Raw genomic sequence first — 15,702 nt, 5'->3', positions numbered from 1 at the left:
AACGGGAGAGTAACAGCTGACTGTAAACGAACCATAGGCAGGAAATTCTCTTTCCTAACATATGACAGAATAGCAGAAGGTCGCCAAGATCGGGTCTTCTTCCTGGGCAGGGAGCCACCGGCCATAAACTCTATGTTGTTTTGAAGGCCAGCCCTTAAAGCACAGTGTATTAAGCTTGGAAGAGAAATTAAAGTTGACTTAATTCAACTTGTTCAATTCATGAATTCCCCAAGAACATTCCTGATGAATAGGCTCGACCCTTTTTAGGGGTAAGAGCTTACTACTTCCCAAGTTAGTCCCTTCTGATTTTTAAGAAAAGATTTTATTTTGGGGGGTGCCTGGGTGGCTCAGTTGGTTATGCGTCTGCTTTCAGCTCAGGTCGTGATCCCAGAGTCTCCCTGCTCCGCCCGGGGAGTCTGCTTCTTCCTCTGCCCCTCTCACTCTCTCTCTCTGTCAAAAACAAAACAAAACAAAACAAAAATCTTTTAAAAAGAAGATTTTATTTTTTTATTTGAAGGAGAGAGCAAAAGAGAGAGCATGAGCAGGGGGGAGGGGCAGAGGGAGAGGTAGACTCCCCACTGAGCAGGGACTATGGAGGACTGAATTCCAGCACCCTGGGATCAAGACCTGAGCTGAAGGCAGATGCTTAGCTAAGTGAGCCCACCCAGGTACCTGTCCCTTCTACTGTTTAAAGAAGTTTTTCTTTACATTCAGTCAAATTCTGTACATTCCTCTTCCCTTCCCACACTCCATGAAGGGGTCCTCAAACTGTTCTTTTCACTTTCTCAGGAGGATTTTTAGTTTGTCAGCATGATTCTCAAAGTGACATTTATAACAGGAAATAATGTTCCCCCTGTGGTCTGACCAGCATAAATCCAGGGGAATTATGGCCACACCTGCTTCAGAAGGTATGTCGATTCAAATACATTTGCTGCCATATCTCACTCAAAATGAGCTTGTTGTCAATTAAAATTCCAAAGTATTTTTCACTTGAATTGTTGCAGAGTCATTTTTAGTTATATGGGGAATTTTGGAAAAATGATTATGGAACTACTTTATTGCTGTTAAAATTTATCAGCTTCAACTAATTGTCACATCCTGTTAATACTCTTATTGAATCCAAATTCAATCATCCAACATATCTCTCTTCTTCAGCTTTGTTTTACCTCTAGGCTTGACAATCACCTGATCCAAATTTAGGTTTTTTTTTTTTAATAGGGGGGGAAATAAACAAAGAAGAGTCCTTCAACATGATTCTAGAGACCTCACTCTAGCGTGACAATGAGCTCCTAATTAGACCTTTTGGTATGATTGTTCAATCACAAATAAATACTGAAGGTATCTCTCTCTGTTTTCCATACTTATAGCATGACACATCCTGAAAACTTAACACAAAGGACACATGGGAGAAAAATTACATCGACAATGGTCCAGAGAAAAGAGGTAGGATCGATGGTTTACATTTACATGGAAATAGATTTTCAGCAATATATTTCAAACAATTCCAAAGTGGAAGGAATTATCTTTTGTTATGTTCAAGAAGTTGTTCTCTAAAAAATTACTGGGATGGTGCAGGGGGAAAAGAATCTTCTATAGGTTAGACATTTGGAATAAATTACTGACGAAGTTCCAAGAACCTTTGAGATTCCATGATTTTATTGAAGGTCCCATCCAAATATATAGAGCAACTGAGATATTTTCAGTCTGAAAAATCTGTCAACCACCACCCCCACAACCATCATCACTACCACAGTGGGAACTGGTTTAATTTTACATAATCTTTCTTACATCCATTTGTGCTATTAGGAAATAATCACAGTGTTCTTTTCTAAATGTTTACCAGTCCCATTTCAGTCACTTTGAGGATTTTACATGAGATTTTTAGGAACAGAGTGCTTGCCTTTAGTCTGCATGTGAAATTCTCTCTTCTATTGAAGATGGGAGCATTTGGTCTTTTCAGTTTTCTGACATTTCCTTTGATTTTTTGGCAGTGGCTCTCTGTCACTTGGCAAGTACCTTAAGTTCCCTGAAGTAAACTTCTGCTTTGTTCTAAGAGTTTTTAATTCATTTTAATTGTTTAAGTTATGCCTTCCTCTTTTCTGCCATTTTGGCTTCAATGCTTTTTTTACTGTTTTGTGTTTAACCTTTCCCAATCTGAAGATCATCTTCCCCTTACAGATGATGATGAAACCATCCATTCTAGTCTAAAAACAGCAGCCAGAGGATTTTTTTTTTGTATTTTGTATTATATTGTATTTTTTGTATTTTGTATTTTATAAGATCATGTATCTTCCTTGCTTAAAGCCCTTCAATGGCATTTCATTGCATTTAATAAAATCTAGACTCCTCATCTGCCCTGAGGCCTGGCTAGATCTTCACACTTGTGTCTACCATTCCCTGTCTTGTTCACAATGTTCCATTACACAAGCTTATTAAGCTTTTTCCCATCACAGAGCCTTTGTGCCAGATGTCCCCTCTTCCCAGAATGCTCTTTATCCTCTGGCTGGTTTCTTATCATTAGGGTCTTGCCTCAGATGACTTCTCCTTAGAGTGGCACTCCCGGACATGCTCCTGTTCAGTTTCCCCACCTGAAGCTACTCTCTATGTCATTATCCTGCCTCTTGTTCTTTATATCTTCTCTTACTATCCAAAATTATTTTATTTGAAATTTAATGCACTTGCTTATTTTCTGGTTTCTCCTATCAGGATATGTGCTTCATGAAAGCAGCCATGTTGGCTCTGCTTGCTGCTGTACTCCTATGCTCAGTTTGGTACCAGGCAGATTATTAGATCCTCTATGAATCCTGAATCCTGAATGAATGAATAAATGGATGAATGAACAAGTGAGAATAGTACGGAGAGGATGAGGAGCCCAGGAAATAATCAATAGAGGGAACAGGAAAAAAAAAATTAATCAGAGAGGGGAGCCTGGGTGGCTCAGTCATTAAGTGTCTGCCTTCAGCTCAGGTCATGATCCCCAAGTCCTGGGATCAAGCCTTGCATCAGGCTCTCTCCTCAGCGGGAAGCCTGCTTCTACCTTTCCCACTCCCCCTGCTTGTATTCCCTCTCTTGCTGTGCCTCTCACTATCAAATAAATAAATAAAATTTAAAAAAAATAATCAGAGAAATGGGAGGACACTCCTCCTCACAGAATACTCCAGCCAACTGTGCTCAGAGATTGCAGAAGAGGAGAGAAGTGTATGGGGCCTGTGGTGTTTAAAGATTTTGAAGTAGAGCAGAGAGAAGGACTCTGACAAGGAAAGAGGAATGGCATCTGAGATATGCATGAAAATGTTACTTTTCCTAAGGAAAGAAATCCATTTCACTACAATTATGGGGAGAAATTAGAATAGTCGTAGAGGCAGTGACACTGAGTAAAGAGAGAGAGAGACCTTAGGATACACGTATGGATCTTAGTGAAGGAGGCAAAATTGTCTCCTGAAGAGTAGGGGGTGGAGAGGAACAGGAGAGCTACAGATGGGAGAGATGCTGTGGGCCCCTTCTTGATGCATTTCAAGATCAACACATACCCGAACTAAGAGTCAAGATGTAGAAATCAGAGCCCAATGTAAGCAAGTCAAGTGACCTGCTTTTGCTATCCTAAATGGACTTTGAAAAATAGTGCATAACCCATGAGACAAGGAGAGTTAAAAAAAAAAAAGTTTATTTTAAATTGTGGCTGAGGAGCACATGTGGGACTGGGAGATATCAGGCTCCCCTACATTGCTCCCTCATCAGACTGCCAGCTGTGTGGTTACTGTTACCAGCCAAAGGAAGTTTGGGATTAGGACAGGAAATGGTGATATTATGACCAGAGTATGCAATCCCTTCCTGGATCTGCACATGACAGAGAACCTGGCAGGTTTGTTGAATTGAACTGAATTTCATCTGAATGATTAGGGAAGCTAGAACACTCCTAAGATCCAGGAGAGACCCATAAGACCTCATAACATGCCCTGTGTGCAAGAGAAGCTGGTGTTGCTGACCTTCACCAATCTTCAGGAAACCCATGGTACACATCCATGAGAAAGCTGTCAATAGGTAGTTATACTCAACCAGACATTTGAATGGGGAAAAAGAAAATACAATTGGTGATAAGGTACTTCAAGCTTCTCAGAAGAAATGTTATATTTTAAGTATTGCTCTTAGTCTGGCATAACTTATTATGCATTTCTGGCTGGTGATCTTAGGCTAGACAGAAGGAAAAAGACTTTTGGAGAAATAAGTGTCATTATTGCCTTTGCTGATAAATTAATACTCTGGTTATTCTGATGTTTGGTGCAGAACTAACACCTAAGCCCTGATGACCTGATGCTTATCAGAAATAATAGTGAAGAAGGAGAAAAAGAAACCACAAAATGACCCCCAGATTGGGGACAGGAGGTCTGTCTCAGGCCTCTTTAGGCTTGCAGATAGTACTGACATTTCACTTGACCACTCCGAACCAATTTTCTCTCTCTGTCTGCCTTTCAGAGTTACTGGAAGCACAAATGAACTAATGCATGGATATGTTTTGAATTTTGTAAAGTCTTATAAAACCAATGTGTTAGGCTCCTGTTTAGATTTTTCTTTAGTCCTTACAGAGATGTACCCAGCTATTGACTTCAGCATGATGAGAAATAATCAACTTTTCATGATTTGTCAACACCTTTGTTACCCTTTTCATCACCAACACCATTGTCTTTACCATGATCATAATATTTGAGGTGCTTTGGCCCCAGGACAATTCTATGCACTTTGTATGGATTAACTCATTTAATCCTCACAAAGATTTTAAGGAGTAGACACTATTCTCTCTCTCTCTCTCTTTTGTTTTTGAGGAAATAACTACAAGAAAAGTTAAATGACTTGCTCAGTCAACTTGTATATGGCAGAACTATGACTGCAACCCAAGGCTCTTTGTCTTCCAAGTCTTAGAGACTTAATTTCTTCCTATAAGATCTTCACCATCAAAAGACACTTTGATGTGCAAATCAATCAGAAAGTTAATGACTCCTTATGTGAAGTCCTAGAATGTTTCTGGGTGTGTGTGTGTGTGTGTGTGTGTGTGTGTGTGTGCATGTGTGTGTTTATATGTAAGAAAAAGTAGGTATGACCCCTTTACTCACAAAGCTTCAAGTATTATAGAAAAGTACGGAATCTAAGTAAGTAAATAAGAAAAAAACCAGTATAATTTGTGTTTTCTCTCACTCTTCCTTTCCTTCCTTCCCCATCCCTTTCATCTTCTTTTCTCTTTTCTTCTTCCAGAGTGGAGCGGTCTTGTAATCACATCACTTAGAGAGCTCCCATGGATTAATATGAATGAAAAACTCCTCATTATTGGTCTGTTTTCTGTGTGGGGGGAGTCTTTTTCTCTTTGCAAAGGTAACAACTGCTTGACCTCATCTTACAGTTTTATCTTTATGAAGACAACATGTTTCATTGAATTCTCATGATATGCCTGTGGCATATGAGAGACTAGTCATCTATTTTAAAGATGGAGAAAATTGATATCTGGAGATATTAAATTACTTATATACTGTTAAACTTCACTTATTCATTCACTTATAAAACTTCTACAGAGCGCTTACTCTATGCTAGGTATCACATTAGTCTGTGGCTTTAAAACAATAACTGAAATTGTGTGGTTATTGCATATAGGTAGCCTGGAAGATGGTCTCACCCTATATAATTTGAGCCTGGGGAGCAGAGAGAGAGCTGGGAAAGTTTTGAAAGAGGTTTAATATTTGAGTAGATGAGTAAAATTTCCCAAAGAAAGGAAATGGAAGCTTGGGGGATAGAGTGTCCTGTGAAGCAAGTAACACACTCCTGATTCTTAATTTGGGGTATGAATAACCCCGCCATTTTTAAGTAAGGCTGTGATTGGGAGTGGCTGAATGCAGCAATGGAAAAGAATGATTTCTTTGGGACAGGTTTATCCTGGATACTCTGCTTGGTACTTCTGTACCTTGGGCAAGTTACTTAATTCTCCTGAACCTTATTTTCTTCTGTCAAAATGAAAACAATAATAATACTACCTACCTTGTATCTATTTATGAAGATTAAATGAATTAACCATACAAATCACCTGGAGCAACATCTGGTCCTGAGCATAAACTTTTTTCTTTTCTTTCTTTTTTTTTTTTTAAGTAAGCTCTATGCCCAGTTTGGGACTTGAACTCACAACCCTGAGATCAAGAGTCACATACTCTATCAACTGTGCCAGCCTCTTAGCATAATCTTAATGAGTACTATTTCCCACCTTCTTCATAAATTCATAAATAAGGAGTAAGCATTATTGCTATTCTTTTTTCTTTTTTTTTAACAAACTAAACTCAGATGAAGTTCAGTGACTTGGCCATTCAACTTGTATGTGCTCTGATATACAATTCTGTTTTCTATTCTTGGATGTCGCACCACTCCCACTAATGGTGGGACTCAGATTTCCACAAGCAGCTGTGTGTTGCTGGGAGGAGACCAATATAACAACTCGAGGACTTGGAGGAGGAGAGAGAAGAGCCTCCATATTCAGACCATATGAAACAATAACATAATTTTTAAAAAAAATATTGCCATTTCTCTAAGTACTTTTAAGAGAATGTGACTATGCTGAGTGTTTGGAAAAGGCACAGTGCTGCATTTTGTGTTTCAGAATGATAAATGAAATCACAGTGAGAAAACCTGATTGAGTTGAGTGGCTGCTGAGGTCTTTCATCCTGCCCTCAGATTTCTTCTTTCATTCTCCCACACCATGATGGAGATGATGCCCACAGCACAGACTTCACCCATAGTGTTTGTCAAACAACCTTGTAACTGGGTGTACTGGGGTCTTTTTCTATCACTAGTCTGTGTTCTCCCCTCTAGTGCAACGATTTGCCTTCTGAATTCCAGTGTGGGGATTGGAGGACACACTTTCCCCGGTCATGGTGGTAAAGATGGGCCCCCCTTCTCTATGTTCTCCACCCTTAAAGGAGTGAATGTAGGAACTCAATCACTTTTCACATAAATGAGAAACCTTCACTGGGGAATGAAGATGAAAAACATAGGGGCGCCTGGGTGGCTCAGTGGGTTAAAGCCTCTGCCTTCGGCTCAGGTCATGATCCCCATGTCCTGGGATCAAGCCCCGCATTGGGCTCTCTATTTGATGGGGAGCCTGCTTCCCCCTCTTTCTCTGCCTGCCTCTCTGCCTACTTTTGATCTTCATCTGTCAAATAAATAAATAAAAATCTTTTTAAAAAACGCATAAATAGGGGCACCTGGGTGGCTCAGTGGGTTGAGCCGCTGTCTTCAGCTCAGGTCATGATCTCAGGGTTCTGGGATCGAGTCCTGCATCGGGCTCTCTGCTCAGCAGGGAGCCTGCTTCCCTTCCTCTCTCTCTCTGCCTGTCTCTCTGCCTACTTGTGATCTCTCCCCCCCCCTCTCTCTGTCAAATAAATAAATAAATAAATCTTTTTTTAAAAACCGCATAAATACAAGCTTCCTTTGGGTAAGGAAATTCTGAATTTCCCAGGGAAATTATAAAAATTTTAATTCATCTTTGAACCTGCAGGAATTAGCAAAGTTCTTGGTAATAGTATTAAAGACACAATCTATAGTGAGGATCAGACATCAGGGGTGAGAAGTAGCACATCTACAAATGGTTATGTTCTAAAACAGAGTAGGAGTAAGATATAGAGGACCATAAAAAGGCTGGCTACACCTCAAACTATAAAAGGTCCACAAAAAAAGGTACATTGAAAACATTCCTGAGGCAAAGGTACAATTCCAACAGGATGTGTTTGAAAAGCATGACATTTTTTATAGGTAAACTAACATGACCAAGGCATAGAAACAGCTGGAGGAGGAAACCTAGATGTCATCCGGTCCCAGGAGTTGAACTAGCTGATTATCAAACCATTCCCAACACCTACAAACTCAACAGGAGATCAAAGAGAAGAAGTGCAGCAATTCTAGGAGCAGAAAAGTGACCACTTTCTGGAAGGTAGGATGTGTGGAGAAGTGAATCAGAAGCGATGGGAAGATAGACCGCAGTAGGAGGGCAGGTGCCCAGCAAGTGGTGGAGCAGCAGAACACAAAATCGGGAATTTTAGAAGTTGGCTCCACTTAGGGACATTGCTCCAGGGGCTAAGTGGGAGTGGAGTCCTCATGGGGACAGTGTGGTCTCAGGTCCCATGGGGCCACAGAAGGATCGGGGGTGCCTGAGTGTGGCAGAGCTCCCACGTATCGGAGTGGGGAAGCTGGCAGCAGAGACGGAGTGGAGGAGTGAGCTCTCAGCTCGGGGTTACCTTAAACCATGATCCAAGTCACAGTTGGGCCACTGCACTTCAAGCAGGGACACCACAAGTGGCAGATCTAGGGAGACTCACCTTCGTCTTCTAGGAAGAGTGGCATAGGAGCACTGGGCAGGAATCTGCTGGGTTTGGAGACTCCAAATGGGGCTGTGCCCCAGAGATAGAAACACTTGGTCACAAGCTGAGTTAGCTTGGAGTGCAGCTGGAGACCAGGGAGATGGGAAGAATTGACTGCTTTTCTCTGAGGGTGCACTGAGGAGTGTGGCCCAAGCTCTTGGCTCCTCCGGGGTGGGAGACTGGGAGGCCACTATTTTCATTCTCCTCCTCCAAAGCTCTACGGAAAGCATTCAGGGAACAAAAGCTCCTGAGAGCGAACCTAAACCTGAGCAGATTGCTTATCCTGGCCCCTGGCAAGGGCGGTGCAATTCTGTCTCCAGCAAAGACATTTGAAAATCACTGCAACAGGGCACCTGGGTGGCTCAGTGGGTTAAGCTGCTGCCTTCGGCTCAGGTCATGATCTCAGGGTCCTGGGATCGAGTCCCGCATCGGGCTCTCTGCTCAGTGGGGAGCCTGCTTCCTCCTCTCTCTCTCTGCCTGCCTCTCTGCCTACTTGTGATCTCCCTCTGTCAAATAAATAAATAAAATCTTTAAAAAAAGAAAATCACTGCAACAGGCCCCTCTCCCAGAAGATCAACAAGAACATCCAGCCAAGACAAAGTTCACTGATCAATGAGAACTGCAAAACTTCAGAGCTACGGGAATATAGCACATAGAATTCATGGCTTTTTCCCCATGATTCTTTAGTCTTTCAAAGTTAAATTTTTTTAATTTTATTTTTTTCTTATTCTATTTTTTAAATTTTTACTCTTTCCTATTTTAATGTTTTTAACTAATTTAACTTATCAATATCTTTTTAAAAATCTTTTAAAATTTTCATTATTATAGTCATATTCTATACCTTCATTGCATTTAACCTTATTTTCTGTATACATATGTTTTTCTTTCTTTAAAATTTTGTGATACAGTTTCTTCTAACAGATCAAAATACACCCCAAATCTAGCACATGTCTTTGTTCTAGTCTCCAGCCTGATCACATTCTTTCCTCTTTTTTTTTCTTTTTTTAACCAACTTCTTACCTTATCAACTCCTTTTTTAGAATCTTATTAAAATTTTCATCTTTACAGTCATATTCCATCCCTTCATCATATTTACATATATGTATCTATCTATATATCTATATCTATATCTATCTATATCTATATCTTCTTCTTTCTTTTTAGGAAGCAGTTTCTTCTAACAGACCAAAATACACCAAATCAAGTGTGTGGCTCTCTTCTATTGACCAGTCTAATATATATATATATATTTTTCCCCCTCCTTTCTTCTCCCCATTTAGGGTGTCTTCCAATTAAGTTACTGTATATTTCTCTGGGGTCATTCCTATCCTTTTAGTATTTTGTTATCTCATTCACTTATTCTTATCTGGATAAAGTGACAAGGCAGAAAAACTCATCTCAAAAAAAAAAAAAAAGAGGCAGTTTTTTTTTTTTTTTTAAGATTTTATTTATTTATTTGACAGGAAGAGATCAAAAGTAGGCAGAGAGGCAGGCAAGAGAGAGGAGGAAGCAGACTCCTTGCTGAGCAGAGAGCCATTTGCAAGGCTCGATCCCAGGACCCTGAGATCATGACCTGAGCCAAAGACAGAGGCTTTAACCCACTGAGCCACCCAGGCACCCCCAAGAGGCAGTATTGATGGCTAGGGACATAATCAATAATGGACATTAGTACTATGTCAGAACTAGAGTTCAGAATGATGATTATCAAGGTGCGAGGTGGACTTGGAAAAAGCATGGAAGATACTAGAGGATCCCTTTCTGGAGAAATAAAAGAACTAAAATTTAATGGCATTGAAATTAAAAAAGCTATTCATGAGATGCAATAAAAAATGGAGGCTCTTTCTGCTAGGATAAATGAGGCAGAAGAGAGAATCAGTGATACAGAAGCTCAAATGATAAATAAAGAATAAAGAAGCTGAGAAAAAGAGAGATAAACAACTACTGCACCACAAGGGGATAATTCAAGAGATAAGTGATACCATAAGACAAAACAATACTAGAATAATTGGAATCCCAGAAGAAGAAGAAAGAAAGAGAAGGGCAGAAGGTATATTGGAGCATATTTTAGCAGTAATGTAGTAATATAAATAGCAGAGAATTTCCCAAATTTGGCAAAAGGAACAAGCATCAAAATCTAGGAGGCACAAAAACCCCCCCTCAAAGTCAATAAAAATAGGTCAACACTATGTCATCTAATAGTAAAACTTACAAGTTTCAGTGACAAATAGAAAATCCTAAAAGCATCTTGGGACAAGAGGTCTGTAACATACACAGTAGAAATATTAGATTGGCAACAGACCTACACCCAGAGACCTGGCAGGCCAGAAAGGACTGGCATGATATATTCAGAGCACTAAATGTGAAAAATATGCACCCAAAAATACTATATCCAGCTATACTGTCATTGAAAATAAAAGGAGAGATAAAAATCTTCCAGGACAAACAAAAACAAAAAGAATATGTAAATGCCAGGGTGCCTAGGTGGCTCAGTGGGTTAAAACCTCTGCCTTTGGCTCAGGTCATGATCCCAGGGTCCTGGGATCAAAACCCACATCAGGCTCTCTGCTCAGCAAGGAGTTTGCTTCCCTTCCTCTCTCTCTGCCTGCCTCTCTGCCTACTTGTGATCTCTGTCAAATAAATAAATAGAATCTTAAAAAAAAAAAAAAAAGAATATGCAAACACCAAACCAGCCCTATAGGAAATATTGAAAGGGGTTTTCTAAGCAAAGAGAGAGCCTAAAAGTAACAGACCAGAATATACAATAGTAAATTCTGTAATGGTCATCTTATGGGCAATACAATGGCACTAAATTCATATCTTTCAATAGTTACTGTGAATTTATTTATTTATTTATTTTGGTTACCGTGAATTTAAATGGGCTAAATGCCCCAATCAAAAGTCACAGTGTATCAGAATGGATAAAAAACCAACACCCATTGATATACTGTCTGCAAGAAACTCATTTTAGACTCAAAGACACCTCCAGATTTAAAGTGAGGAGGTGGAAAACAATTTATCATGCTAAGGACATCAAAAGAAAGCTGGAGTGGCAATCCTTATATCAGATAAATTAGATTTTAAGCCAAAGACTATAATAAAAAATGAGGAAGGACACTATATCATACTTAATGGATATATCCAACAAGAAGATCTAAGAATTTTAAGTATCTATGCCCCTAACATGGGAGCATATCCAACAAGAAGATCTAAGAATTTTAAGTATCTATGCCCCTAACATGGGAACAGCCAATTATATAAAGTAATTAAGAACAAAATCAAAGAAACACATCTACAATAATACATAATAGTAGTATATTTTTAACACCCCCCTCACTGAAATGGACAGATCATCTACGCAAAAGATCAACAAGGAAATAAAGGCTTTAAATGACACACTGGTCCAGATGGACATCACAGATATATTCAGAGTGTTCCATTTTAAAGCAACTGAATACACATTCTTCTCGACTGCACATGGAACATTCCCCAGAATAGATCACATCTTGGGTCACAAATCAGGTTTCAACCGATACCAAAAGATTGGATTCATTCCCTGCATATTTTCAGACCCCAGCGCTTTGAAACTAGAACTCAACCACAAGAGAAAAGTTGGAAAGAACTCAAATACATGGAGGCTAAAGAGCATCCTTCTAAAGAAAATTCATGGAAACAAATGAAAACGAAAACACAACTGTTCAAAATTTTTGGGACACAGCAAATGTGGTCCTGAGAAGAAAGCATATAGCAATACAAACCTTTCTCAAGAAATAAGGAAGGTCTCAAATACACAACTTAACCCTACACCTAAAGGAGCTGGAGAAAGAACAGCAAAGAAAGCCTAAACCCATCAGGAGAAGAGAAATAATAAAGATCAGAACAAAAATCAATGAAATAGAAACCAAAAGAACAGTAGAACAATCAGTGAAACTAAGAGCTGGCTCTTTGAAAGAATTAAGATTGATAAACCCGTGGTCAGACTTATCAAAAAGAAAAGAGAAAGGACCCAAATTAATAAAATCATGAGTGAAAAAAGAGAGATCACAACCAACACCAAAGAAATACAAAGAATTATAAGAACATATTATGAGCAAGTATACCCAGCAAATTTGACAATCTGGAAGAAATGGATACACTCCTAGAGACATATAAACTACCACAACTGAACCAGGAAGAAATAGAAAACCTGAACAGATCCATAACCAGTAAGGAGATTGAAGCAGTCATCAAAAATCTCCCAACAAAAAAGAGCCCAGGGCCAGACAGCTTCCCAGGGGGATTTCTACCAAATATTTAAAGAAGAATTAATACCTATTCTCCTGAAACTGTTCCAAAAATAAAAATGGAAGGAAAACTTCCCAACACATATTATGAGACCAGCATTACCTTGATCCCCAAACCAGACAAAGACCCCATCAAAAAGGAGAATTACAGACCAATATCCTTGATGAACACAGATGCAAAAATTCTCACCAAAATACTAGTCAACAGGATCCAACAGTACATTAAAAGGATTATTCACCATGACCAAGTGGGATTTATTTCTGGACTGCAATGTTGGTTCAACATCTGCAAATCAATCAATGTGATACAATACATTAATAAAAGAAAGAACAAGAACCATATGATATTCTCAATAGATGCTGAAAAATCATTTGACAAAGTACAGCATCCCTTCTTGATCAAAACTCTTCACCGTGTAGAGATAGAGGGTACATACCTCAATATCATAAAAGTCATCTATGAAAAAACCCACAGGGAATATCATTCTCAATGGGGAAAAACTGAGAGCTTTTTCCCTAAGGTCAGGGACACTAAGGTTCACTATCACCACTGTTCTTCAACATAGTACTAGAAGTCCTAGCCTCAGCAATCAGACAAAAATAAAAATAAAAATAAAAATAAAGGGCATCCAAATCAGCAAAGAAGTCAAACTCTCACTCTTTGCAGATGATATGATACTTTATGTGGAAACCCCAAAAGACTGCATTCCAAAATTGCTAGAACTTGTAGGAATTCAGTAAAATGTCAGTATATAAAATCAATACACAGGAATCACAAACAGCAAGACAGAGGAAAGAGAAATTAAGGAGTTTATCCCATTTATTATTGCACCCCAAACCATAGGATATCTAGGAATAAACCTAACCAAAGAGGCAAAGAATCTATACTCAGAAAACTATAAGCACTCATGAAAGAAATTGAGGAAGACACAAAGAAATGGAAAAATGTTCCATGCTCATAGATTGGAAGAACAAATATTGTGAAAATGTCTATGCTGCCTAGAGCAATCTACACATTTAAAGCAGCCCCCATCAAAATACCATCAACTTTTTTCAAAGAAATGGAACAAATAATTCTAAAACTTGTATGGAATCAGAAAAGACCCTGAATAGCCAGAGGAATGTTGAAAAAGAAAACCAAAGTTGGCACCATCACAATTCCAGACTTCAAGCTCTATTACAAAGCAGTAATCATCAAGACAGTATGGTACTAGCACAAAAACAGACACATAGATCAATGAAACAGAATAAGCCCAGAAATAGACCCTCAACTCTATGGTCAACTAATCTTTGACAAAGCAGGAAAGAATCTCCAATGGAAAAAAGACAGTCTCTTCAACAAATGGTGTTGGGAAAATTAGACAGCCACACACAGAAAAATGAAACTGGACCATTTCCTTACACCACACACAAAAATAGACTCTAGATGGATGAAAGACCTCAATGTGAGAAAGGAATCCATCAAAATCCTTAAGAAGAACACAGGCAGCAACCATTTCAACCTCAGCCACAGCAACATCTTCCTAGAAATAGCGCCAAAGGCAAGGGAAGCAAAGGCAAAAATGAACTATTGGACTTCATCAAGATCAAAAGCTTTTGCACAGCAAAGAAAACAGTTAACAAAACCAAAAGACAGCTGAAAGAATGGGAGAAGATATTTGCAAATGACATATCAGATAAAGGGCTAGTATCCAAAATCTATAAAGAACTTATCAAACTTAACACCCAAAGAACAAATAATCCAATCAAGAAATGGGCAGAAGACATGAACAGGTATTTCTGCAAAGAAGACTTCCAAATGGCCAAAAGACACATGAAAAAAGTGCTCAATATCCCTCAGCATTAGAGAAATACAAATCAAAACCACAGTGAGATACCTCCTCACACCAGTCAGAATGGCTAAAATTAACAAGTCAGGAAACAACAGATGCTGACCAGGATGCAGAGAAAGGGCAACCCTCCTACACTGTTGGTAGGAATGCAAGCTGGTGCAGCCACTCTTGAAAACAGTATAGAGGTTCCTCAAAAACTTGAATATAGAACTACCCTGTGACCACACTACTGGGTATTTACCCTAAAGACACAAATGTAGTGATCTGAAGGGGCATGTGCACCTGAATGTTTGTAGCAGCAACGTCCACAATAGCCAAACTATGGAAAGAACCTAGCTGTCTGTCAACAGATGAATGGATAAAGAAGATGTGGTGTATATATACAATGGAATATTATGCAGCCATCAAAAAATGAAATCTTGCCATTTGCAATGATGTGGATGGAACTACAGGGTATTATGTTAAGCAAAATTAATCAACCAGAGAAAGACAATTATCATATGATCTCACCATATGAGGAATTTGAGATGCAGGTTGAGTGGGTCATAGAGGGTAGGGAGGGAGAAAAATGAAACAAGATGAGACTGGAGAGGGAGACAAATCATAAAAGACTCTTTTTTTTTTTAATTTCATCCATTTATTTGACAGAGAGAGAGAGAGAGAGAGAGATCACAAGTAGGCAGACAGGCAAGCAGAGAGAGAAGGGGCAGCAGGCTCCCAACTAAGCAGAGAGCCTGATGTGGGACTCAATCTAAGGACCCTGAGATCATGACCCAAGCTGAAGGCAGAGGCCTAACCCACTGAGCTACCCAGGTGCCCCCATAAGAGACTCTTAATCTCAGGATACAAACTGAGAGTGGCTGGTGGGCAGGAGGAAGGGATAGAGTGGCTGAGTTATGGACATTGGGGTAGGTATGTGCCATGGTGAGTGCTGTGAATTGTGTAAGACTGATGAGTCACAGACATGTACCCCTGAAGCAAATAATATATGTCACTAAAAAAATAAATTAATTAAAATATGGTGTTTAGGAAAGTTTATCTGGAATAAGACTCATGAAATGGGAAATATAGGAAAAATTGCTGCAGCTGTAGTAATAAGGAAAAAGAACTCATATAAGGCAGTATGAGTGGGAGATACCTGATTCAGAAGAAAATGTGGAGGTGTAATACATTGCATTTTGCAAATGACCAAGTGTGGGGCAG

Source organism: Mustela nigripes, chromosome 1 (genome assembly GCF_022355385.1).
Source record: "Mustela nigripes isolate SB6536 chromosome 1, MUSNIG.SB6536, whole genome shotgun sequence".
Lineage (NCBI taxonomy): Eukaryota > Metazoa > Chordata > Mammalia > Carnivora > Mustelidae > Mustela > Mustela nigripes.
The sequence above is the reverse complement of the archived record's forward strand: the minus strand, read 5'-3'. Positions refer to the sequence as shown.